Source organism: Epinephelus lanceolatus, chromosome 14, assembly GCF_041903045.1.
Source record: "Epinephelus lanceolatus isolate andai-2023 chromosome 14, ASM4190304v1, whole genome shotgun sequence".
In the NCBI taxonomy this organism is placed as follows: domain Eukaryota; kingdom Metazoa; phylum Chordata; class Actinopteri; order Perciformes; family Serranidae; genus Epinephelus; species Epinephelus lanceolatus.
The window spans coordinates 13,269,314-13,295,429 of NC_135747.1; positions in this window are offsets into that span (position 1 = coordinate 13,269,314).

Genomic DNA, 26,116 nt, shown 5'->3' on the forward strand with positions numbered 1-26,116 from the left:
AATCCCCAATGGTAAGTTGCAGTCTCCCTTTGTCCTTGGCAGTGGCAGCAGCATACCAGACAGTGATGTAGGAGGTTAGGACGGACTCAGTGATGACAGTGTAGAAATGCACCATCAATGTCATTGGCAGCAGCTGAAGGAAGTACATCCTCTGATGTGCTTTTTTGATGTGGCACCTGATGACCATTTGTTCAAATAGAGAACTGTTTGCTAACACATTTGCCCTGTAAGCTTTATTAGGTGATCATTAAAAATGTTTATAAGTTGTTCTGCTGCCCCAAAGTGCCAAGAAAATCAAGTACTGTTTTACTGTGTTAGTTTAAAGAAACTTATAGTGATTATGGAAGGGGAGGGCTACATGAAACAACCATTATCTAATGGCAGACAAATGACAGAGTCAGAAGCTTTGTATGCCGAACTCCAATTCCAACCTCCTGCCTCCACTTGAAGCTAAAACTTAGCTGCATACCACAGACAATGTGAACGTGGCTGCCAAAGTATCGAAAAAGCACTTCCCTTTGCCATTCTCAATTGCTGTATTGAAATTTACCCCTCCAAATGTCAGCCTGGTCTTTTGGAGACATTCAAAGTGACAAACAAGTGACAGAGATTCCCTGGCACATCAAAAGATACATATGAATGAGACTGGCTCTCCCTGCAGAGGAGAGGGCTGTTGTTGCTGTTATCTGTATACCAGGTTCAATGGCTGGCCACAGGCAGGGCTGACAGGTTCTCTGTGTGTGTGTGTGTGTGTGTGTGTGCATGTGTGTGTGTGTAGCTTTCCTCACCATGCAAGGTGTGGTCAGAGTGGCAGACAGTGATCCTAACATGCCACCAGACAGCCATGTATGGTACAGTAGAAAAGTTGTCAAAAACAACACAACCCCTGACATTTACTCTTAAATTCTTTACAGTGTGCCTCTTGATTTCACAGGGAATAAACTTCAACATGCAAAACAGGAAAGGTGATGTTGCTGCAGCTGAAACACAGCAAGCAGACACGAGCTTTATTGGAAATGTGGTCCTAAATGTGATTCACAGCCAGCACTGACAATGCCACTGAAATGTGTCTGGGCTGGTCCTAGACCCCCATAAGCCCCTTTTACATGTCCTGTTCAAGACGGGAATGTTGTGCTATTCCATCACGTCACTCTTAACCAAAGGTATAGTCATGGAATGGGGGTACTGCCTTGCCTTGATGGTAGTAACAGCACCAAAACAAGATCTGACGGGACAGGTGTAATGTTTTGACGATGTCTTTTGTGTCCTCAGTGCTGAGATGTTCATTGCATTGAGTCAAGATATGAAGCTGCTGTCCTGAGGAGGAGGTTTCTATTGTCATGGTGTCATGGTGTCATGGGTCATGCGAGAATGGAGGTGATTTTTACTTGCAGGGAGTTTGACCCAGAATCTGATTTTCCCATGTGGGTCGTGATGATGCACCAATGATGCAGGATGACAAACGCCAAAACTGTCCAATCAATGAGTTACCTGTCAAAACTTTGTGTTTACTCCTCTTGGTTTGTTCGCAAAAAGTCAGTCCAGACAAGAACCAAACTAGAACTAAAATACGACAATGTATCATTTCCCCCCCTCTGTTGTGGACCAAATGAACCGAACTACAGGTGTGAAAGCACCCTAAATGTCAGCTGTTGGGGAACTATTATCTTCACATGCCAAACATATGTGATGTCATCATCCAAACATAGATGTTGCTGCCAGGATGATATGTCATTGGTACAGGGATGCACAGATGACATTACACTGTCATCTGTGAGGCCTAGTGGCTGCCAGTCCTCTGGGTAAACGGATAGTGTTTCCTCTGCAACCTCTGGGACAGCATTGGCAAATCACAGTAATTTTTATTGAACCAAGAGTTTAGCCTCTGATGTACTGGCTTTGTTGCCTTTTCAAGAAGCAGATTAGCCTCTTTGAGGTATTTCTTTCAACATGTGCTTCTCAATCTTCTGGTCATTGATTATTTTGATGTAACAAATTCTAGCCTGCACATACTGTAATTGTGGTTCTCTACCTTTGATGTCTTCTCGACACCTTATTGGTGAGATTCCTCAGCTTTTCAGCCTTTATCTCAAGGTGTTTGTGCTTCATGGCAATTTCATATCTTTTGAGCCATCTTTTTTTTCTGCCTCAGCAATGGCCTTTTCTTTTTGTACTGGCTTGACTCATAAGTTCTTCAGTACCTACTGTTCTCCATCTCACATAACAGCACTTCTGCCTGGGGAGCATGTAGTTGCTCTTTCTTCTTGTTTCATTGAGAGTTCCTGGGTATTTAATTTTGCGTCTCTGCAAAGTTCATAGAAGTCCTCTAAACTGCATTCATCCCATTCCTTCTCCCTTATTTTGTAAGTTTTCACCTTGGCCTTAAGAGTCTGGTTTTTGTTCTTCAGAGAGTCTATTTTCTTGGTTTGAGACTCAATGACCTGCTTCAAAGGCTCCCTTTCTTTTTCATGATCCTCCTTGAGTATGTATATCTGCCACAGGAGGCGTTTCACTTCATTCACTGTGTTTGGATGTGTTTTGCCATTATAGGCTTCTGTTAAAATTTGCACAAATTAAACAGATAACAGTCATGACATAGCAATTAATTTCTACCACAGTACGTACAAGCAAAGACACTCTGTAATAGCTTACTCTTAAAAACTTTAAACAGATAGACTTATTAAGTCATGACATAGCAATTAATAGCTGAATGTAGATAAAACTAGAACTTGTTAAGTTAAATAATTGAAAAGGTTTAGGAGCTGTAAAAGACCTAAAAGAAACTACTCTGCTGCTTCAAACAGCAACAAAGCTGGCTCAGTGAAACACACAATCCTGGATACATAAAAAAGAGGTATGAGAGAATCTATTATTCTGATAAATGTCAGCCTCTAGAGACTGCCCACATGAAAAAAATCACATCTGCAAAGCCAAGTTCAAGCCCCAAACTTCATGCAACCTTTAAAGGCAAATTTAGCTGGCAGGTGGGAAGGCTTGAAGTGAATGTTGTGTAATGCACACCTGGTAGACAGTTGCAGCAAAGTTATGTCAATACTGGTGACCCATGCTGTGGCTTTCCATGAGTGCAGTAACACTGCAGCAAGTATGAAGTCAGATTCCGTCTTATTTCATTCCTACACCCATACTTTAAGAAACTATCCTAGAGAAAGTCTTAAAGTCCCTAATAAAATGAAAAATAGATTTCCCAGCTTTAATCCTGTGTCCCTGAGTTACACGTCTAGTGTGGAGGATTTCGTCGTATCTTGTAGTGACATTGCAGATTGCAACTGAAACTTGTAGTGTGAAGGACGTGAATATGTGAAAACGCAAAGGCTCTATCTAAAACCAGTGTTTGGTTTGTCCATTATAGGCTTCTGTAGAACTAAATGGCTCAGTGGAAGAGGACTTACATTGTATGTAGATATAAACTACTTCTGCTAAGGTAATAAAAACACAACAATTCTTATTTTCAGGTCTTTACGAAAACATAAATATAGATAGTATACACCATTTCTGCCAATAGATGCCCCCTAATCCTCCACATGGGACTTTTAACCTTTTGTCACATACCAAATATATAATTTTTTTTAAAATCAATATCAGAGTATATTTACATTGAAATGCCTGTCTTTTCTCCTAATGTATGGGTAGACCAGACTTTGAAACACATTTTTACATAATGAATCCATACATAACATTTCTGAAAGACAAACATAATTAATACTTTGTGAAAAACAGCAAAAAAAATACAAAAAATGATGGAAAATTATCTAGAAATTAAAAAATTATATCGCTAATGTATCTTTAATCTACTGTGCTGAACACACATCTGAAGTCAGTAACCCTCTGCTTCAGATCCACATGCAATCTCTCTCTCAGGTTTAACCATTATATTTAATCATCACAGTGCACATTTTACACATTCACAGCAAATCATTTAAATTCCTCAACTTTGTGCTTTGCAAAAAAGTACCATTTGTACACACCTACAAGCTTGTGCACTCCACTGATGGCTGATGTCTTCAGGTGTATGAACATCTGCATGCAGATATTACACATGTCCGCGCTCACACAGATGTTATTCGAGGTTTGTGTGTCTTGCTGTTTGTGTGTGAGAGGAAGAGAAAAGGAGAGTGTGTGGGTGTCTGACGGGCAGACAGCTTGACAGAGCTCATCTGTGGCTGTCGCCCTCCCGTGTGTTATCAACGACGCCCAAACGGGCGCTGCCAATCATCCCATATACCGACGGGACCACCAAACCAGACACACACACACACACACACACACACACACACGCGCGCAAGCATGGATGCTTGCACAAACACCTGGCACCAAGTGCACAGGAGTGTATATGTGAACACACGGGCATACACACACATCCAGTTGGTGATGTTGCATGCCCGTTCCCATCACACACACACACACACACACACACACTGGGAGCAGGTGTTTCTTACATGGAAAGACCCCCTCCATCCTCCCTCTGCACACACACACACACACACACACACACACGCACACACAGCACATGAATAACTCTCCTCCCTATCTAATACTCACTGGCTTTACCTCAGGCACCAACCAATAAGCTTTCACTGTCTGCCGCCCTCTCAGCTCTCATTAGTTGCAGCACACCTGGTGAAAGTATTGGACTGATGTCACACTGTACCAAATTATGATGGCCAGATTACTCCATTTTCCCCTAATTAGACCTCCTCCTTGAAGTTGTGTAAACAACTTGAATAATTCTTGAATAAATCTGTTGATTGTTTTTTTATTAAATGAAAGTGAAAAATGTCAAAAAACAACTGAAAGACTGTAATCAACATTCTTGTCCAGTTGTTGCTCAACATAAGATAACTAAATGAAGGGAATCTCATGGGTAGTGGGAGTTTCTTTGGGCCCCAAATATCTGGCTTCATATGGGCCTGGATCCTGTTTAAACCTGATCAAAGCCTGAGTCACTGCAGTGATTATTAAGCCAAAACATTTTGATTTTGTGTCAACTGTGTAAACCCAGAGCAGCCTAACAAGCTCCTAGAATGTCACTGAGTGTTCTGGCAGGGTACAAAGGGGTCACTTTTATACTGTTAACGAAAGGAAGAAAAAAAAAAAATCAAAACTGCTGAATAAAATGAAACCTGACCAAATCAAGCCCAAAGCAATTAGGAGAAATCAGGCCAGGCAAACCTGGACCAAACCAGTCTGGCCCAATCACATTTGGGCTGAGAATCAAAGGATACAAGGACGCACAGAAACAGACAACAAGCCCCCCCACCCCCCAAAAAAATGCAGCTGCAGCCAATTTTCCAAAACGAGCTGTGGCCAAAATGTTTGTCGACCATCCTGATCCTCCTGCTCGCTCAGCTCTGTAGGAAGGTACCTCTTAAGCATCCTGTAAAATTCACCTAAATTCACCAAAAACACCTATCCAAGGCAAAACCCAAAGTAAATGTATGCTGTTCTTGTTCCATCTTTAGTACATGTATGTATGTGCATGGTCTCATTTGAAAGGTAACACAATGAAGTTAATTCCTCAACAATCAGAATCACTGTAACTACTTAAATTACTGAGTTATACAAGTTTCAACACACTGAAAAAAAGGTTTCTCTTATCTTCGCCTGAATATTTTGAAAGCAGATGCAGCAGATGACTAGATCTGGGAGGTATCAGCTGGGAAACACTGGGGACCATAGCATGAAGCCTCACCTTGTCCGAGGTGTTACTGAATGTGTGAATGTGAGTGTAAAACAAGTCAATGCAGACAGAAATGTCTATTAAAGAGCTTACTGTGGTAACACTTTCTATGAAGACCATATCTGTAATGCATTATGAGGGCATTTATAGTGAATTATAATGCATTTTAATGCTCTATGACTGCACTCATAAACACACAAAAGGCTTACTAATGCACTATATCAACAGTCATAAAACATTATAGATGTGACTTAATGATTTATAAGTGTCTAATGGATGTTCTTGACTAGCTATAACTAGAGGCTGACTGATTGTTTATAATAACTGAGTTTATAATGCATTATGAATAGATACTCACCTCAACAGTCAGCTGTAGTGAGGACTCATAGTATGCAGTATCATAATTTATCATTGTAGCCTATGTGTTCAGTAAAGTGAACTACTTATTGATGCACCTATTATAATGTATGCTTCATCACAAGATTTCATTGTTGGTGCTGAGTAAAGAGTGTTGCATTTTCATGTAGGCTATTTAAAAGAATCTATGACGCATCACTAGTGATTATTGTCTATCATTAAGGTGACCAGATTTCTGAGATGAAAATCGGGGACATTTTCAGTGCGGCGGTGAAAAATCATTAAATATTATCATTATGAAATAAAAAACGGGGACAAGTACTTTTTCATGTATTTTGACCAGCTTTTATTACACAAAAGGTTGCAATCAAACAAATGAGTGACATCACCAACCATCCATCCACTGAGGAAGACAAAAATATCTTAATCTTGTTAGCTTGAGGATGGATTGTTTTGGTCAAAGGTTTCAACTCATAACTGAATACTGAACTGACACAAAAGGTGGCAATCAAAAAAATAGGTGACATCACCGTGACCCCCTCATTCATCCACCTCTGTAGCCTCCGCCTCAGGAGCCTGGGTAGAATAAGAGCAGAGGAGAACATGAGAAAAACTGCAAGAACAGAGCCAATAGTAAGTGAATAGTTTTATAAAGAAATAACATCAGTTTTGATAATATACTTATATAATTTAGTCATTGTGCTCTTTTTTATCAGCTCTGTGTAATTGCCTCTGTTTGAAATGTGCTACATCAGAGGTTCCTAAACCTTTCAGACTATGTAACACTTTGTACCAAACCAAATTTCCAAAGTGCAACTTTCTACTCCAGATATGATTTTTTTCATACAATAAAAACAACTGTATCACCCATGCAACAGCATCAGTAAGGCTAAACAACATCAACAAAATGCTACTTTATTAAAATTTATTAAATTATTAAAATGAAAGAATAGCTACATTCATGAAGTGCACTCACAAAAGTCACTCATCAGGGGGACAGACTACATTCAGCCAATTTCTCCTTCTGTCTCTTCTCCTGCATGTTATGCACTGCATGTTACAATCATACTTACTTTACCTCACTTCACACACACACACACACACACACACACACACAGTCAAGTCTACTGCCAGCTCACACACATACCATTTAACGCGGTCACTGGTCTCCTTTTCTCTCCTTTTTGCCGCCTCTAGATTGTTGTTGTTGATGCTGCTGCGTCTGGTCGTGCTTCCTGATAATATCTGAAAGTCATACGACATCTTCTCTGGTGATGCGTTTACTGACTACCGTAATAACTGGTGTTTGAGTCTGCGCGCATTTCCCCCCCATTCACTGTCAAAATCGGGGACATTTTCGGGTACAGCTTTTACCAGGCACAGTTTACCCAAATCGGGGTGCGCCTTTCTTTAAAGAAATTTACGTTAATCAGAATCAGAATCAGAATCAGAAATACTTTATTGATCCCCGAGGGGAAATTATTTATGTTACAGGTGCTCCTTGCAAGACAGGAAAGATACATGAAAATATAAGAAATTTAAACAATAGTATTAACAAATATATAGTTAAATAAACAGGAATTATTAACAAACATAAACGTAAATTATATATGTATATATATATATATATATATATATATATATATACATATATTAATATATATATATACACATACATATACATATTGTAAACAAAATTTACACAAACAGAATATATACAGTCAGGGTGAACGGGGTTATTGCACAAGTTAAATTAAGTTATTGCAGTGTGTGAAAGTCTCAGGGCCACTCAGAGGGAGGAGTTGTACAGTTTGATGGCCACAGGCAGGAATGATTTCCTGTGGCGCTCAGTGGTACATCTTGGTGGTATGAGTCTCCCACTGAAAGTACTCTTGTGCCTGACCAGCACATGGTGGAGTGGGTGTGAGACATTGTCCAAGATAGTTCGTAGCTTAGACAGCATCCTCCTCTCTGACACCACCATCAGAGAGTCACACTCCGTTCCCACAACGTCACTGGCCTTGCGGATCAGTTTGTTAAGTCTGTTGGCGTCCGCCACCCTCAGCCTGCTGCCCCAGCACACAACAGCATAGAGGATAGCACTGGCCACCACAGACTCATAGAAAATCCTCAGCATAGTCCGGCAGACGTTGAAGGACCTCAGTCGCCTCAGAAAATAGAGACGGCTCTGGCCCTTCCTGTAGAGAGCGTTAGTGTTCTTAACCCAGTCCAGTTTACTGTCAGTGTGTACCCCCAGGTACTTATAGTCCTCTACAATGTCCACACTGACCCCTTGGATGGAAACAGGGGTCACCGATGTCTTGGTCCTCCTCAGATCCACCACCAGTTCCTTTGTCTTTGCCACGTTGAGCTGCAGATGGTTCTGCTCACACCATGTGACAAAGTTATCCACAACAGCCCTGTACTCATCCTCATCACCCTTGGTGATACATCCAACTATAGCAGAGTCATCAGAAAACTTCTGAAGATGGCAGGTCTCAGTGCAATAGCTGAAGTCCGTGGTGTAGAGGGTGAAGAGGAAGGGAGAGAGGACAGTCCCCTGCGGGGCCCCGGTATTGCTGACCACTCTGTCTGACACACAGCGTTGCAAGCGCACATACTGTGGTCTGCCAGTCAAGTAGTCTACAATCCAGGACACCAGGGGGGCATCCACCTGCATTGGTGTCAGCTTGTCACCCAGTAGAGCTGGACGGATGGTGTTGAATGCACTAGAGAAGTCAAAAAACATGACCCTCACAGTGCTCGCCGGCTTATCCAAATGCCTGTCGTTTATTCATTCACACACACACTAATATATTTGGGAAACAGTTAGGCACCAGAAATAATGTATTTGATCTTTTCAGATGGCTAAGATAAGAACGTTATTGATCCCACACAGGAGTAATTCACCCTACATCAGCTATAGAGAACAAGGTAGTGCCGAAAAACAATACACAGTAGCCTATATACAGTATATGTGTATATATATATATATATATATATATATATATATATATATATATAGCCAGGAAGTTTCTGCTCTGAGAGCAGCGTTGGAAACACAGGCAAGTGTGATCGAAGACCAGAGACCGGCTGCGGCTCTGGATCGCCGGATGACGGACTTGGAGAGGTGCCATTGCCATGGATCGCCCGGCCAGGCCCGTGGGGCTGGTGCTGCTGCATCGGGATCGCAGGAGAGGGAAGCCCCGGGGTCGTCGGAGCCTGCTCGGCAGTCACTGGGGTGACGGCGTGCCCCCAACTCCTCTCCCCAGCATGGAGTACCGTTCTGAAGGAAGGGAAGCGCAAGCCTCAGAAGCCCCAAAAAGTGTAATTGTGTAGGATATCTGAGTCACCAAACAGCTTAATTTCAGTGCTTGCAAACCCTGCCATGAGTACAGTTAGGTTTAGTTTATGCAAATATTTGCTATTTTTGTATCTGTCTGTCCTTTTACTGTGTCTTGTATTTTTATTGTAGGCCTACTGTACTAGGTATACACACACACACACACACACACACATACACACACACACACACATATATATATATATATATATATATGTATACTGTGTATTGTTTTTCGGCACTACCTTGTTCTCTATAGCTGATGTAAGGTGAATTAATCCTGTGTGGGATCAATAAAGTTCTTATCTTAGCCATCTGAAAAGATCAAATACATTGTTTTTGGTGCCTAACTGTTTCTCAAGTATATTAGTGCATATGTGAATGAATAAACGAGAGGCATTATCGTAAATTTCTTTGTAGAAAGGCGCTTTATGAAATTAAGTCCATTCACTTGTATTAGTTTACAGCGCAGCCTTGCCACATCCAATATGGCAGCGACGTTGACGTATCGCAGCAGCGGGCAAACCCACTTGATGCGGCGTCTACGTATATATGTCTATGGTCCCCATCCCAAACAACGTTAGCCTAATTCTAAGCTAACGTTAGCTTCCTGAATGTTTGCTATTAGCCCACAAGCAAATCAAACGTAATGGTGGCTTTTTGAACAGCAATTTTGACTTTCATTTTTATTATTTTTTTCAATCCAAAAGTTAATAATAGTAATAGTTAACCCCTTAACATTATAAATCAACACAAATGACAGCTTAATGTATTTTTATATTTTTACTACATTACATTAAGAAATGCTTGTTCTTTTTTTTGTCACTGGTGTTACCTATGTGTTAGATGATAATTCAGGCTTTAAAGAATGTAATTTGACTATTTAATTTGCACATATAATCAAAGACAGAAAAGGTGAATAATATAATTAAACTGTTTTGATAAGTATTAATATACTTTTAACACTTACGTGTAAAGTTCTATTTTATGACATTTTTCCGTTACTACCATTTTTTTCTTTTTTACGTAACATTAAAAATACTGGACACTCAGTCCTCAAACTTGAAATATCATGCACTTAAAATGTTTACTAGTGAATGTAATAACAGTTAGGTAGATACCAAAAACATATTTAAATTAATTGGGCAACTCTGATACCAGAACACCAATATGGCATACAGTAACCCCAGTTACACACTGTAACACCAGTGACAGAATGTTAAGGAATGATAAAACAAAAGATTGTTTAAAACAAATATGATCAATTTATTCAGAATATTTTCACTTTACATATTACAACACAAGTTCATTTGATATGATGAATTCATGTTAATTCAAGGTGAACAATAAAATGACGGTTATTGGTCAAAGATTTCGACCAGAAGTTGACAGCTAAAAATGTGCTTCATAACACAAGCATTATAATGGCTAAAGTATACTTGCTGCACTAAACGTGTGCAGTTTTCGTGCACGTTTGGCTGCCATGCGTATTTTGCAGTCGTTTGGTGCGTAGACCGCACACTTTGCTGCGAGGTAGCGTTACACGTATGTGAGATGCAATATTGACACGAACACTAGAGGCGCTCTTGCGAAGTATACCTAGAGACTGTGAACGTGAGGTCGGACGTCATCACAATGGCGGTGAATAATTTACATACCATCTCCGATGGCGGCGGAGACAATGCCTTTTCCTCTGCCGAGATCTTAACAGCAATAAAATTATGATCTCCTCTTCATCGAGAGTGTCCATGTTTGTGTTTATCCGGACATACACTGTCACCGCCTTCTACGCTTTTCGCGACCTCTGTGTCTGAGTTCTACGGTCTGCCCCTAGCGGAGACCACCAATTTCAGACATTTTGACTGCATCGACAAATGCCCATGCTGCAGCAAGTATACCCACAGGTGCAGCACACATCTATGACGTGCGCAAACTACATCACGCGTAAGATGCGTACTGTATTTACAGCGTGTGCACGTCCGTCTGTCACCATTGGAGAAATGTTGTTAAGTCTCCACACACACACGCGTTCGCACTTGTTGATTCTACGCAACCAGAAGTTTATCTGCACCACGCACACCAGTCCACATGCATGAACGCCTCACGTAGTTTCCTTTTACATTTTATTACATAGTCATTGAATTATAGTTGACCGGGAAAGATGATTGAAAAATCATCAAACTATAGTTGACCAGGGGATCATCGCATTGTGGGGAGACCAGCTATCAGACTGCATAATGTTTAGACTGTAATCCTAGCACCCTACACAGTGAGCTAACTCTGCTCTCTGTGGTAATGGTACAACAAATATTTCATGCAAATACTTTCTTCCACAATACTAAAAAAAACTGTATCTAGGCTAACTTTGTGTCCGCCTTTTTCTAATTACATCTAATAATAATACTTTTTTTTTAAAAAACTATAATTATATATGTCTAGTGTATTATTGGCTCGATGGCACCATCTACTGGATGAAAATGGAACACAGAAATGGAATGAAATGGAAAGGAAACTTCGTGAGGCGTTCATGCACGCGAACTGGTGTGCGCGATGCAGATAAACTACCGGTTGCGTAGTATCAAAAAATGTGAACATGCGTGTGTGTGAACACAATTTCTCCAACAGTGACGTGCACACACTTTAAGTACAATACACATCTTCTTGTTAGGCGTGAAATACAATCCGCACGTAATAACGCATGTGCACACGCATGTGTACCAAAATTTACTATGTTAATCACGCATGCACACACACGTTGCTGTGCATGTGTCTGCTTATTTTGATATGGATAGGACTTCATAGTGGTATGAGTATGTGTGATATGTGTGTGTGTGCTTGTGCCACACAGTCAGGTGCTCCTCCAAGTACTTCCAGATACCGTGGCAAATTCCAAAAGATCTTTTCGTCACTGGCAGTTTTTTTTGCCATATCTATAAAAAGGAAAGCCATGTGGTTACAATATTGAAACAACAATAAAATGCTTTGAACCTTACTTTTGGAAGGAAAAAAGTGAGTACAGTGTTCTGTATTGTCACTGGTGTTACCCTCATGTCACTGGTGTTACTAACTGGAACACTAACACCAGTGACAGTAACACCAGTGACAAATCTGCAGACAAGATGGCATATCTAAGATGGTGGCCACTCAAGGTCAAATCACATTTCTTAAATTGTAAATAAATCACATAATCATGCAATTTCATCAGTTATTGTAATCAAATTCCCTTTCCCCTGACTATAAACTGTATAACACCAGTGACGGATCTTAAGTGCTCACATAAAATAACTACCTAAAGCACAAAATTGTTAAAATGTGAAGAGGAACTGAAGACTCACCTTGCACCTGAAAGATGGCCACTCCTCCAATGAATCTTTGAACCAGGAAGAAGTTGGAAATGAAGTTGTAGTTTTTCCAAGGTGGTGGTTTTTAAATACGGTAACACCAGTGACATGAAATCAAGGGATGGCTATTTATTGTAAATTATTTATAATATTAATACTTTTTTTTAGATGTTTAAAGTAGTCTGCTGACTAACTATAACATATTCCTTTTGTATTATGACATTTAAATGGGAGAAAATCATGTATTTTAATTCTAAAAATGTCATTAAATCATGACTCCTTACCCGAGGGACAAGCAAATTTAATGGCACTGACAATATTTAACAATATAATAAAAAAAAAAAGATTTGCAATATATCTGTCTTATTTGTCATTTATTAACAATGAAACACTTACATTAAAACAAAGCATGTATATTTTGTGTCATTTTCTGAGACTTTTGGGTGTTTTTCCTGGGGAATAAGGAGGGGACAGGAAAGCCACCATTTTCATAGAACGACCCATTTCAGCTTAAGATTCCTATTTTCACTCACAGAGTGGTTACATGATGTGATTTTTGAAGCTAGCTATCTTTAATTGCAACATAGGTCGTGGGCTTGTAGCAAACATTCCAGTGTCTAACGTTAGCTTGGAAATGGCTTCTACGGTGGTTAGCGTACTAGCTATAGCATATTGGTTTTTTTTTGAGGCCTGCAGCAAATTTTGTCCACATTTTTCCTTCTCCACTCTGTCATGGCACAAATGGGAGGACATGTCAAAGAGGCACTCCTGTTCACTCCACAACTCTACTTTCTCCTCCTTTTCTACAGTCCAAGAGATACAACTCAGTCGCTTTACACTATAAATGCACTTGGGCCGGTGTTCTGACAAATAGAGCTGCCACTCAGAATGACCTACTAACACAAACTGCTCATTCATGATGCATTTAAGTGATGAAAAAAAAAAACACCAAAACCATACCAGACGACAAAACCATACTTTTAACCACATTTATAGAGGTAGTACCATATTCTGATGGATAATTCCTACCCTATATAATGGCCTACTCTACTTTTAACCACATTGTGATAGCTATTTCTACCTGACAGAATGAGCTGCTCTACTTTTACCTACATTTATAGAACTTGTAGTCCATTCTGATAGATTATTTCACTACTGGTAGGTCATTCTGAGCGGGTAGCTCCATTTGTCAGAACACCGGCATTGACACCAGCACCTCTTCTGATGTTTGACGTTTGAAACAATTCAAAAGAAGTTAATGGATATCTATGGATGTAATAATGTGTTTGGACTAAATATTTCACTGGATTTCGATCATTTTGGAGTGCATGCTGTGTCACCAGTGTTTTTGTTGGCATTAGATGGATCTGTGGATTATGATAAGGCATAATAGGTGAGTAACGTTACTGTTTGTTTGCTTGTTTTTCTGATGGAAGCCTTTACAGAACCTGCTGTGCTGGTTGTATCTTGAAATGGTCCTCATCAATCAAACCGAAAGCAACATCTCTGTCTAACGATAGGTTATATAAGTAAACCATTTAAATAACAGCAAACACAGCACTTGTTTACATATCATAATACCTTACAAAAGATTGTCCATGGCCTTCTGGCTTACACTGTCTATCATCTGCCTGCTCACTGCGGATCAGTCCCCCGGAGATGCTGGCAGACATTTGCACAGGCCAGCCATAGTCCTCTATGGTGGTGGCACGCTGGACATCAGACTATTGCCCAGAGACGCTCTCACTTTCTGGATCACAAAAAATACAGGACTTCCTAGTTTGACTGTGTTATACTCTTCACTGTACTCCTTTATGCTTCTGCAGCAATTCATTGACTCCCCTTCTATTACATGTTAAATCCTCTATGAAAGAAAATAGCAATACTCCAAAAGTATGCTTTGGCTCTGTTCTCAGGCGCATTTTAATTATTCTCATGCTGTTTGTCTCAGGCAATATACATCCCAACCCAGGCCCAGCTATTGTTAATCATGCTGTCCCTAATTTGTCATTTATGGATTTTTGTGATCGCACGTCTATGGGTTTCTTGCATATTAACATTCGCAGCCTGTTACCCAAACTTGACTTGCTGAAATCATGGGTTCACACTGCTACTCCTGATGTTCTCGCTATTTCTGAATCGTGGCTTAAGAAAAATATTGTCAATTCTGTCATTTCCATACCAGGCTATAATGTATTTCGCCAGGACAGAGCTAGCAAAGGAGGTGGTGTTGCTTTATATGTTAAAGACCATTTGCAATGCACTATTTCTCTGTCAAAGTCCGTTCCTAAGCTATTGGAACTACTAGTGGTAAAGATCAAATTGTCTAATAACTTTTCTCTCTCTGTTGCTGTCTGCTATAGACCACCCTCTGCCCCACTCTGTTCTTTAATTGTTCATAGTGAACTCCTGGCCCCGCACATCTCCTCCGAGTTCATTCTCCTGGGTGATCTAAACTGGGACATGACTAACCCCCCAGATCTGGTTGCACAACAATTCGATGCCCTAAACCTCTTCCAACTTATATCAGAGCCCACTAGACATAATCTGAAATCTCCTTCATCTGCCACACTGTTAGATGTCATCTTCACGAATGCTCCGTTTAATTATAAATCTGGTGTCTTTAGTCAAGATCTGAGCGATCATTGTGCTATTGCTTGCATACGCTCTGGTTCCTCTGTTAAATGTCCACCTGTGACTGTTTTCAAACGCTCCCTGAAGAAGTTTGACCTGGATGCCTTTCTCCACGACAATGCTGCTGTGAGCTGGGACAGAATTAACACTTTCTCTACTATGGATGCAGCCTGGTCCTACTTCAAGTTGACCTTTGGCCAGATCATCAATAAACATGCCCCACTCATAAAATTACGGATCAAGGATCGCTGCAGCCCCTGGTTTTCCCGAGATTTGGCTGCATTAATCCGCCAGAAGAACACCTTATGGCGGAAAGCCCGTTCCTCCAAGTCTCCTACTGATTGGCTTGCCTTTCGGCAATGTAGAAACAAATGCACTCAAGCCATCAGAAAAGCCAAACTTACTCACTTCCTGGACAAATTTGCATCCTGCGGCTCTGACGCCAAGACATTCTGGAAAACAGTCAAATCCATGGAAAATAAGCTCTCCCCAACCCCATTTTCCCAGCGCAATGACTTTTGGTGACTCTGTTGTCACTGATAAGTCCCATATGGCCTCACTTCTCAACCAACACTTTGTCAATTCAGCTCACATCCCTTCTGTCAAACCCCCCACTGCTGCTTCATCACATTCACCTACGTCTTCCAGCTCTGGGACCTTCTCCTTTAGACCCATCCTGGCCTCGGAAGTCTTAGAGGAGCTCACTAAGCTGGACTCTAACAAGTTGGCGGGCTCCGATGGGCTTGATCCCATGTTTTTAAAAGTTGCTGCTCCCGTCATTGCTGTCCCCATCTCGCGGCTATTCAACATGTCTCTAGAGCTGTCTGTCTTTCCTCCAGACTGGAAATCTGCACTGGTTTTCCTGCTCTTTAAAGGTGGCTCTGGCTCTGATCCCAACTGTTACAGACCTATTTCCATCCTGCCCTGCTTGGCCAAGGTCTTAGAAAAATTGGTTCACAACAGCTCAGTCACTTCATGGCCTCAAACAACATCCTGTCCGACCTGCAGTCTGGGTTCCGGCCAGGCCATGGGTGTACTACAGCCACTCTGAAGGTCCTGGATGACATTATCACTTCCCTGGACTCTAAGCAGATCTGCGTTGCTGCCTTCATTGATCTTACTAAGGCCTTTGATTCTGTCATCCATTCCATCCTCCTGCAGAAGCTTTCCAGCATTTGTCTGTCATCACACTCCTGTAATTGGTTCGCCAGCTACCTAAACAATCGAGTCCAGCAAGTTAAGACTGAAAACATCCTGTCTGACCCTCTCACCATCACTAAAGGGGTGCCTCAAGGCTCTATCCTAGGCCCAACGCTGTTCTCTATCTACATTAATGATGTAGCCAAGAATGCCGGCAACTCCAAGATCAACCTATATGCCGATGACACCATCTTATACTCAGTAAGCCCTTCTCTTCATTCTGCAGCAGCCACACTACAGCATAGTCTCTCTTCTATTGAGCAGCATTTCCACAGCCTTCATCTTCTCCTCAACACTAAGAAAACAAAATGTATCATTTTTGACCGGAAACATGACTCCACCACTGCCCCTAAAATCCTCTGTGCCGACGGCTCTGAACTCGAGTTTGTGACCTGTTACAAATATCTTGGCCTTTGGCTGGACTCGTCCCTCTCCTTCACCACCCACATTAAGCACTTACAGTCAAAAGTTAAAGCTCGTTTGAGCTTTCTATATCGCAACAAGGCCACCTTCACCCGTTTAGCCAGACACACACTTGTCAAAATGTCCATCCTGCCCATATTTGACTTTGGCAACACCATCTACAGGATGGCATCTCACTCTACCCTCAGTAAATTGGACCCTCTCCACCACTCTGCCATCCGTTTTGCCACAGGTGCACATTTCAGTACTCACCACTGTGACGTATACAACCTAGTAGACTGGACATCCCTCCACACCAGACGACTCCGCCATTGGCTTCAGCTCATTTACAAAACCATACTTGGTATGACACCTCCCTACCTCTCCTCCCTCCTGCACCTCTCCCACTCTGCCCTCAATTTAAGGTCCAGTAAACTCATTAAACTCTCCATCCCCAAAGCCCGCACAGTCTTTGGACGCAACACTTTCCGCTTTGCTGCGGCTAATGACTGTAACACCATTCAAAACACCCTCAAACTTACCGTCCTCACATCACTCACAGTCTTTAAACAAAATTTGCAACAAATTATAGTTGACTCTTGCACCTGTTGAGTAGGCCTACTTGTCATGTTTGTACTGTTTTTTACCTTTATTGTATTGTATTTATTAATTGTTTATTGTGTATTTTATATAACTTTATTTTTTATTTTTAGCATCCACTCCCCCTCTCCCTCCAGAGAGCCTTTGCTCTTTGGTTCAGGCTGCATTTGTAAATAAGAATTTGTTCTTAATTGCTTGCCTGGGTAAATAAAGGTTAAATAAATAAAATAAATAAAATAATCATCAAGTAAAACATTATGAGGGCCCAAGAAAGGGCCGTCGGATTTCTAAGAGAACGATTGATATCAATGAGAAAAATGCCATTAGACTTCCATTTAGCCACATTTACTAATAAAGGCATAGTTTAGAGCTGTTTATATTTACACATCTCAAGCAAACTTTTTAAAGTCGTGCTTGGGAATGGTGTAATTCACAATATTTACCCTTATTTAAGTCTTTAATCAGGTGGAATAATAATGCAGATTGAAATATTCATACCAGTTTGTAGGCATTTAGTAATCCCTTTTTATTTCATGAATGTGTTCATCCGCTGTGTCCATTGTGTTGATTTTGTATTGTGTTCTTATTCTTTGTATTGTTCAGCCATCTATTTGCCTGCCGCTTCATCCAAATCCATGTGTGTCTCTCGGGGTTTGCCGCATCCTGATCTGCCACAAACGCATCTGTCACACCAAACATCGTTTCCATAACAACCATTATTGAGACAGGCAACTGCAGTCTGTGCAGAGTGTCAATTAACTCAAAAGGGAAAGAAGCACAAGCCTATGGACACACATACTGTCCATGCAAATGTTGCAGAGACACACACATAGATATCTCAATGACAGAATAGGTCACATTTGCTTAACTGAAGATGTTATTATTCCACTGATTCAAACTGAAAGTAATGATTAGTTACTCATTACCATGTTGTTTCATCTCCATCGCGCACACACACACACACACACACACACACACACACACACACACACACACACTGATAGCAGTGCATCGCTTTCTGAGTGTCAAGCTGCCTTATTCAAGTTAATTAGCGAAGTGTAATTCTGTCAGTCTGCAGGCCTAAATACAGAAGGGTCTCTCTCTCTGTGAATGTGTCATAGAGACACCATCTGCTGAGACAACAGCAAAATATATTTATATTTTTTGACTCGGTTTTATCTTTAAAAATAACAATGATACGGAAACAGGGCATGAGGGTTTATCGTGCAGCAACAGCTCATTAAGACATTCAAGCATTTGTTCAGAGAGCAGTGGTTCAGATAAAAGCGTAACTATGAAGTGTGAAAATGAATGTGAATGACCATGAGAAAAAAAAAGAGGAGGTGACTCTTGCAGGTGTGTAAGCTTCATAAGACATTAATGGCTCTCTCCAAGTTCTGCTAATTTTAAGCGTGTATTCACCAAGAAGTTTCAGTGTGGGTATTTTTCTATTTTTATGGCTAAGTTATGCAATTAAATTAGGTGCAGATATTCATGTTCCCCACAAGATAAGTTTTATCACCATCATTAGGTTCAAATCTTAATTTGATGCGCAATACACACTGTATAGAACTCATTTGACTGTACGTATCCCAACTTGTCAAATATCGCAGTTTTGTCAGTGGACTTTCACGTCTACATAGGACATGCTAGGTATCCTCCTGCATCTGTTGTTGACACTTTGACCATTTTCAATATAGACTGTAAAAATAATGGACATAGCTACTCTGATGTCACCCATTGGTTTGTGGACTCCTGTATCTTGGCCATCGCCATTGTGGTTATTTGGAGCCAGAAGAGAGAGGCTGAGGCTGTGGAAGAGCAAGGGTAGGATCTGACTAAGAAGCTGCAGACACTATTGGTAGACAGCCTGTCACTTAAAGTGGCCCGCCCTCAATTATGTGTAACTTTAAGCCTTCATAAAATATAAACGGGTGAGCTTTTACAGTTGTCATGAATGTCGAAATTAGCTATAGAGGGAATCGCCTTGTTGTTTACAAATAATAATAAATGTTGTAACTAAGACATCCGCTGGAAAAAAATAATTTTTTCACGGACCGTTTGAGTTACTGAGTTATTACAGACACCGCTAACGGCTACATATATATATATATATGTATATATATATATATATACATATATATATATATATGTATGTATGTATATATATAGATATAGATATATAGCTAAACTCTGCTGGTTTTCTACCCGAAGTATTTGTAAACAACAAGGCGATTCCCTCTATAGAGACCGAAACTGTTTCTGGTAGGCTGTAAACATGTTTATTTCTGCTGTAAAGTTGGGCGTTTTAACATGTGTTAGGTCTATGGGGACTGACTGGGGTCTGGAGCCAGCCTCAAGTGGTCATTCAAAGAACTGCAGTTTTGGGCACCTCCATGTTGGCTTCATTTTTCAGCCCTGGAGGTTGCTGCTTTGTTTTCACAGGAGAAGTTTGGTTTTGGCTCATTAGATGCATTCAGTGTTTTTCAAAATAAACTTAGAATGCTGATAAAGCACCTAATATGTAAGGGTTAATCCACTAGTAGGTGTGTTCCGAACGGTTTTAATGCACAACGTGGGGGCGAAGAACTACCCGACGCGCAGCGTAGTTGCCTCTGCGAAGTGCATTAAAACCGTTTGGAACACACCTTCTAGTGGATTAACCCGCTTATACCATGGTCATTTGCCAAGAATATAGGAATAAAAGGATTCGACAACTTTTGGTGAAAGTTTTGTACTCAAAATTGAAAGTTTTTGAAGCAAGAGCTTACCATTGTCATGACAAGGAATAAACTAGTCCCTTTTAAAACCACGCCAGTAGTCACAGTAGGACGGGATGAGGCCCAATCGCTTTAACAAAGCCAAAAGTAGCCTATTAAAAATTAAAATTAAGCTTGATTTAGGTCAAAATTATTCCACAGTGTGGTTTTTGTTTATAAAATGATCGGACCAAGTAGTGAGTCGTGACCCAGTGTGCAGATAGGCCATCAGATTACCAGGCAATGATAGACATTTGCTAAACTGATTAGGTTAAGACACAGCTACTAAATAGGGGATCATTTATTGGTTCGTTAATTCATCAATTTAATTGGTTAATTTCTATTTCAAATAAAGCAGATAACAAAATGTAACAAGCAATAAATATCAATTTAATTGGTTAATTTCTATTTCAAATAAAGTAGGCTATAAAAGATAACAAAATGTAATGTAAGTGTAATGTAACCCTTCGACAAGCAATAAATAAGTAGTCTATTAACAATTTGGAACAGGTTTAGCCTTCAGCCACCAATAAATGCATAAATAAATATATAAATAAATAGGCTTAATAGGCTAACAATTTGAAACAATTCGTGCCTTCAACCAGCACACACGAAATAAACTACAGTAGCCTATTAGTAACAATTTAGAATAATCAGACAAAAAAATAGGCTTCACTTCGATTTTTCATGCAGTGAAGCTATGAGCAAATAATCAACAATTAGTCAAGCATTTAAATGAAATTCCACGTTCCCTTTAATGGTGCAATTTGTGAACGAAATAGGCACGTTTGGTTTATTGGTGGGCCGATGAACTGATTGGCGATGCGTCACGGTGCTTGTGGAGGTATGACAGGACAAGATCTGGCTCCATGTCTTCCTCTCCGATATGGACGGGACCCAGTAGGATTTGAGGCTGGTGTCACACCGGTGGCCTGTCACAGATATAATCTGGTGACCCTCTAGCCCCGCGTCGTTGTTTGTGTAGATCCGGGAGAGGGGTGTGGAGAGACTCACCTGAAAAAAAGAAAAAAGAAATTAATTTGAATAAATAATCTGGGGAAGAGAAATTATTGATGATTTTATAAGCTTTAGTGTGTGCCCAAATATCTCACCTCTTCACAGATCATTTTGAGCATATTCCCGAGGTAATTCACCCCCATCGGCTCCTGGGTGTACCACACTTGAGTGGAATTAAGCTGCGTGTCCAGGATGCGCCTCGGGTGGAGATAGAAGGCCTTGGCGTTGTCTGGACATCTGGAGATGTAGCTCTTAAAACTTTAACCGGACACAAGGGATTCCCAGGCAGGGCAAACATGAAACCTCTCAGATTTTCCTTGTTCAAGGCGGTGGGATCTTTATGATTTTTGGTCTCTGGATTGTGCGCCAGGCTAATATACTCCACACCATCCTCATCATGCAGTAGAGAAAACAATGATTTTGTCAGCTGCCGATTCCCTTCTCGGCCCCTCCGTGCAATGCAAAGCTGGATATCAAACCAGACCTTCCTCACCAGGCCAACAGGAGTGTCGGGAGACAGGATGGCTGAATTTCGGATCATCTGCAGGTCAGACTCGGTTATCCGAGGATGATGGACACTGGTGTCTTTGCCGCTCTTTATACCGTTTCAGCATTGCTTTAAAAACAGCATTGCTGGATTTGAACTTATCACTTACTATGTTGAAATGTGATACGTAGCGGTTAATACCAGCTCTGATACTCGTTAAGCTAGCCACACTGTACTCACCGCCAGGCTTAGTGGACTGAACCGAGGCATAAAACTCGCATAAAATGTCATTAAGCATGACTGCAGAGTATGTATTTAAATCCGTGTTCTTTTGTTTTTGGCAGAGAAAGTCCGTCAGTATCTTAACTGCCCATTTTGTTGTCTTTTTGGTATTCATCTCATCTTTCTCCTCCTCTATCATTTGAAGCTCTTCAGGTGTCAGTTCCTTGTGCCCTTTTTCGCTTGATTTTTTTCTTTCCTTCTCCATTTCTTTTTCTTCTGCGGCATCCCATTCCTCAAAATCCTTGTACTCTCCAAATAAGTTAAAAGAAATGTTAAAATCAGCCATTTCTGTTTGTTTTTTCCATCAGAAGTTATTTGACAGCTGCAGTGGATTTTTTTTCCCTTGGCAGTTGACAGTTTGACAGCTGCGCTCGTTAATGTTGCTATGGTTACAGGCTGGTTAGTGGATGAATTTAGACAGTTATAAAGTTTAGCCGAACTACATGTGCATTAAAGGGTTTTAACGCATACCTGCCGACCAATGAGAAAAGAGTATTCACCCAGACCATGGTATAATTTATGTTAATTTCTGTGTGCAACAAAAGCCAATGGTTGGTTTAAGGGGCTGTAGCGTTTTATGTGCCCTCAAATCCATAGTTGTTAATGAAGATGCACGCTAGGTGAGCTCAAATGTCAGAACAATGCTGTCACTATGCATGAGCACCTATTTTTCAGGACATGTTGGCTATGCCCCTAGATAAACAGAGTACCCAGGATACATTGTTTGCATTTGGGAACTGTTAGAATGTGGTAGTTTTTATTTTGTTGAACTGTCATTGTGAGTTACTGTTGTTGTTTACAAACTAAAGGAATAGGAGATAATTTTTGTTTTGTTTTTACTGAATATTTGACAGCAAACTGTAAATATATACTACTTATTTTGTTATCGTTTTCTTAAATTAATGATAAAATATTTGTTTTTACTAATTTGTCATATTGTCAAAAATATAATTATCGCAAAAATACCCTAAAATATTGTGATATTATTTTAAGGCCATATCGCTCCCCCCTAGCCCTCATACAGTGCTTGTGGTAGTTACTTAGCAACTTTAGATGGACCCTGACTCGGCACTTCTGAAAGTTAGCACATGATAGGCACAAGAGTTCACCCAGCACCTGACCTCACATTTTCCAGGTGGTTAAAGGCACAGCATGTGTACAGCCCCTTGGGCAACAAAGCACATGGTTGGTTTAGAAAAAAAACATCATGGTTTGGATCAACATTGCACGGAAAGTGAACTGCAGACTCCCAGATGAAAGTCCAGGGTTTGTTGGACCTATCCACCTCCCTTCCCGCCCATAGGGACTTTCCAGCTCCTTATATTATGTTGTTACAAGGTGCTTGTATCATCATTCAGAAACTACCAATGTGGCCGGCAATACTGGCTCTGTGGTAGCATAATCACAGCTGTTGAGTAATTGCAGTTTTAAAAAAGGTCAGTACTTTAGCCAATTATTACAGGCAATGAAATAGTTTTGCACTTACCACCAACATTGCAGTATGTCTAAAGAACATACACACCTACAGTTAGGTCCACTCACACAGGTGTTTTCACTTGTTGTGCCTGGTTAAACCTCTGCTCATGACAGTGTGGGTGTGTACAGTTGTTGCTTGACTGACACCTCCTCTCCTCTTGACGCACATGGGGTTGTCTTACACCTTGCATCTTTTCCGTTCGTGAATGGATTTTGGTGACCTCATGTAATTTCCATCACAGCTCCACCCAATTTGAGCAGAGGTCTCATCAATCCCAATAAGTGACACCTGTGTGGGTGTGCAAAATGGCTCCAGAACATCATTTGCAGTGGAAAAGCAAACCAAGTATGAGTGCATGAAAATGTACTTTTGTGAGACACTGACTTTAAGAGAAACTGACAAGCGTGTAGTCAAACAGGAAATAAAAGGTCTTCCAAAAGGTAATTGTCCACTCATCCTTACACACACACACACACACACACACACACACACACACACATTCACATTATTGCCAAACATTTATGTTGCATTTCATTGAAAATCTTCAGAGCAGCAGAGGATAATAATCATTAGATCCATAAAGAAGAATACAGACTGATGGAGGATGACTCAGCGTGAACTCTGGTTTATACTTATTTCACTGTGTGTGTGTGTGTGTGTGTGTGTGTGTGTGTCAGTTTGTACTGAGGAAATAGAAGTTTTGTGCTTTGATGGTTCAGCACAAAGAGGAAGTAGATGTGTGGAGTTTGTTTTTGTAAAGACAGCGTTGTTGTCCTTGTCATGTGTTTGTTTTTGTGTTTCGATGCCCCAGTTAAAACTCAACGCTTTGTTCCTCAAACTAATATGAGCTCGCACAAGTCTCAAAACAACACTCATACACACAGATTTTACATATGCAAATTGCATACACAGCGTTAGTCAGGGATTTCAGAGTTAGTTTAATCACCAAGGGCAATACATGTAGAGGAGTTTGGAGAGATGCTGCATGTATGCAGCTGACAGTCACTGTTGCACTACTTCCTACCATCGACTTAACTGCGATTCTTCTGTAGATACGAGCAGCATTTCCTCCACTGCACAACCTGACCTGTCGTCATTTCTAACTGTTTGACTGCTGCACAATGCTGGTTGGTAATTTGTCTGTGCTCTTTAGCAGTGATTTAGGCATTTTCACCATTTTACGGAACACATGTTTTCTGTATGCTTCACAAGAAGACTGCTTGTCAGTATTGTTGCCAGTCAGATAGACTCACAAGTCAGTCTTTAGACGCTTTGCTTAACTAAAGACTGATGACTTTCTCCCTGATTTTGTGTTTAGATGGGCGGATACAATTTCAGAGTTTAAAAAAACTCCCTACATTGCAGAACCAATAGTAAATCTGCAGGGCGGTCCTTCGGTGGCTCGCTGAACTCTTGTGCTCGTAAACATAGTCCCACTAGAAACACGTGTAGCGGTACAAAATGGCTCAGCCGTGCTGGCAGAAAACGCCGTCAAAGTTAGTGGATGTTTGTCGCGTTTGCGGCGACATATTCTCACCAACTAAAAGAAACAAACATAATCTTTTACAAGGCCATGACTCATCCGTCCGGCCGGACTATAGAGGGAATCACCTTGTTGTTTACAAATACTTCCGGGTAGAAAACCAGCAGAGCTTTTAGCTATATATATATATATATATATATAGCCTATATATCACATTTTTCACATCACTGTTTGGACTAATCCGATGTTTGTAAAGTCTATAAACACAATGATGGAACAAACATTACTATTTCTGTGTGCACGTTTAGCTGGGCTAACCGTTAGCTGTTAGCCCTGTTAGCCGTTAGCAGTGTCTGTAATAGGTAATAACTCATTAAACGGTCCGTGAAAAAAATATCTTTTCCAGCGGATATCTTAGTTACAACATGATTGAGCTAGCAAAGCAGTTTTGTGTTGCTATGTGTGGTATTTATTCAGTTTTGGGAAATCACGATGTCTAGAAAGCATCAGTGGCTGCAGCTGACAGGGACAGCTAACAGCAGCAGCAAAGCTAACATCCGGACTTCATCTGTTAAAAGCCTCCCGTTGTCGGATACGACATGAAACTACTCCAGTTAGCTCAATCATGTTGTAACTAAGACATCCGCTGGAAAAAATATTTTCTTCACGGATGAGCACACGTTTGATAAAATGGAGTTAAATCTTTTGGCGTCCATTTTCAAGCTCTCTGTGTGTTTGTTTCCTTGCGGATGAGAAAAGGGGGAGCGCACATTTCCGAGAAGGCGTGTCCTTTTCAAAAATGCAAGAGGCGTTGCTTTGTTGCCAGCCATTTTCGCCGATGTGTTAAACACACTTTATAAAGGAGTGTCCCCAGACTATCAGAAGGCGGAGATCTCTGATTGTCTGGTGGCGAGACTACCAGTCAGATGACTCTGACCTGGAAACAGCTTACATTTTACAGTATTTTTTTCCTCTGCATGGCATACATTCATAACAGATGTCAACACTTTTCAAGCATCTGAGCCCTGCCAATCCT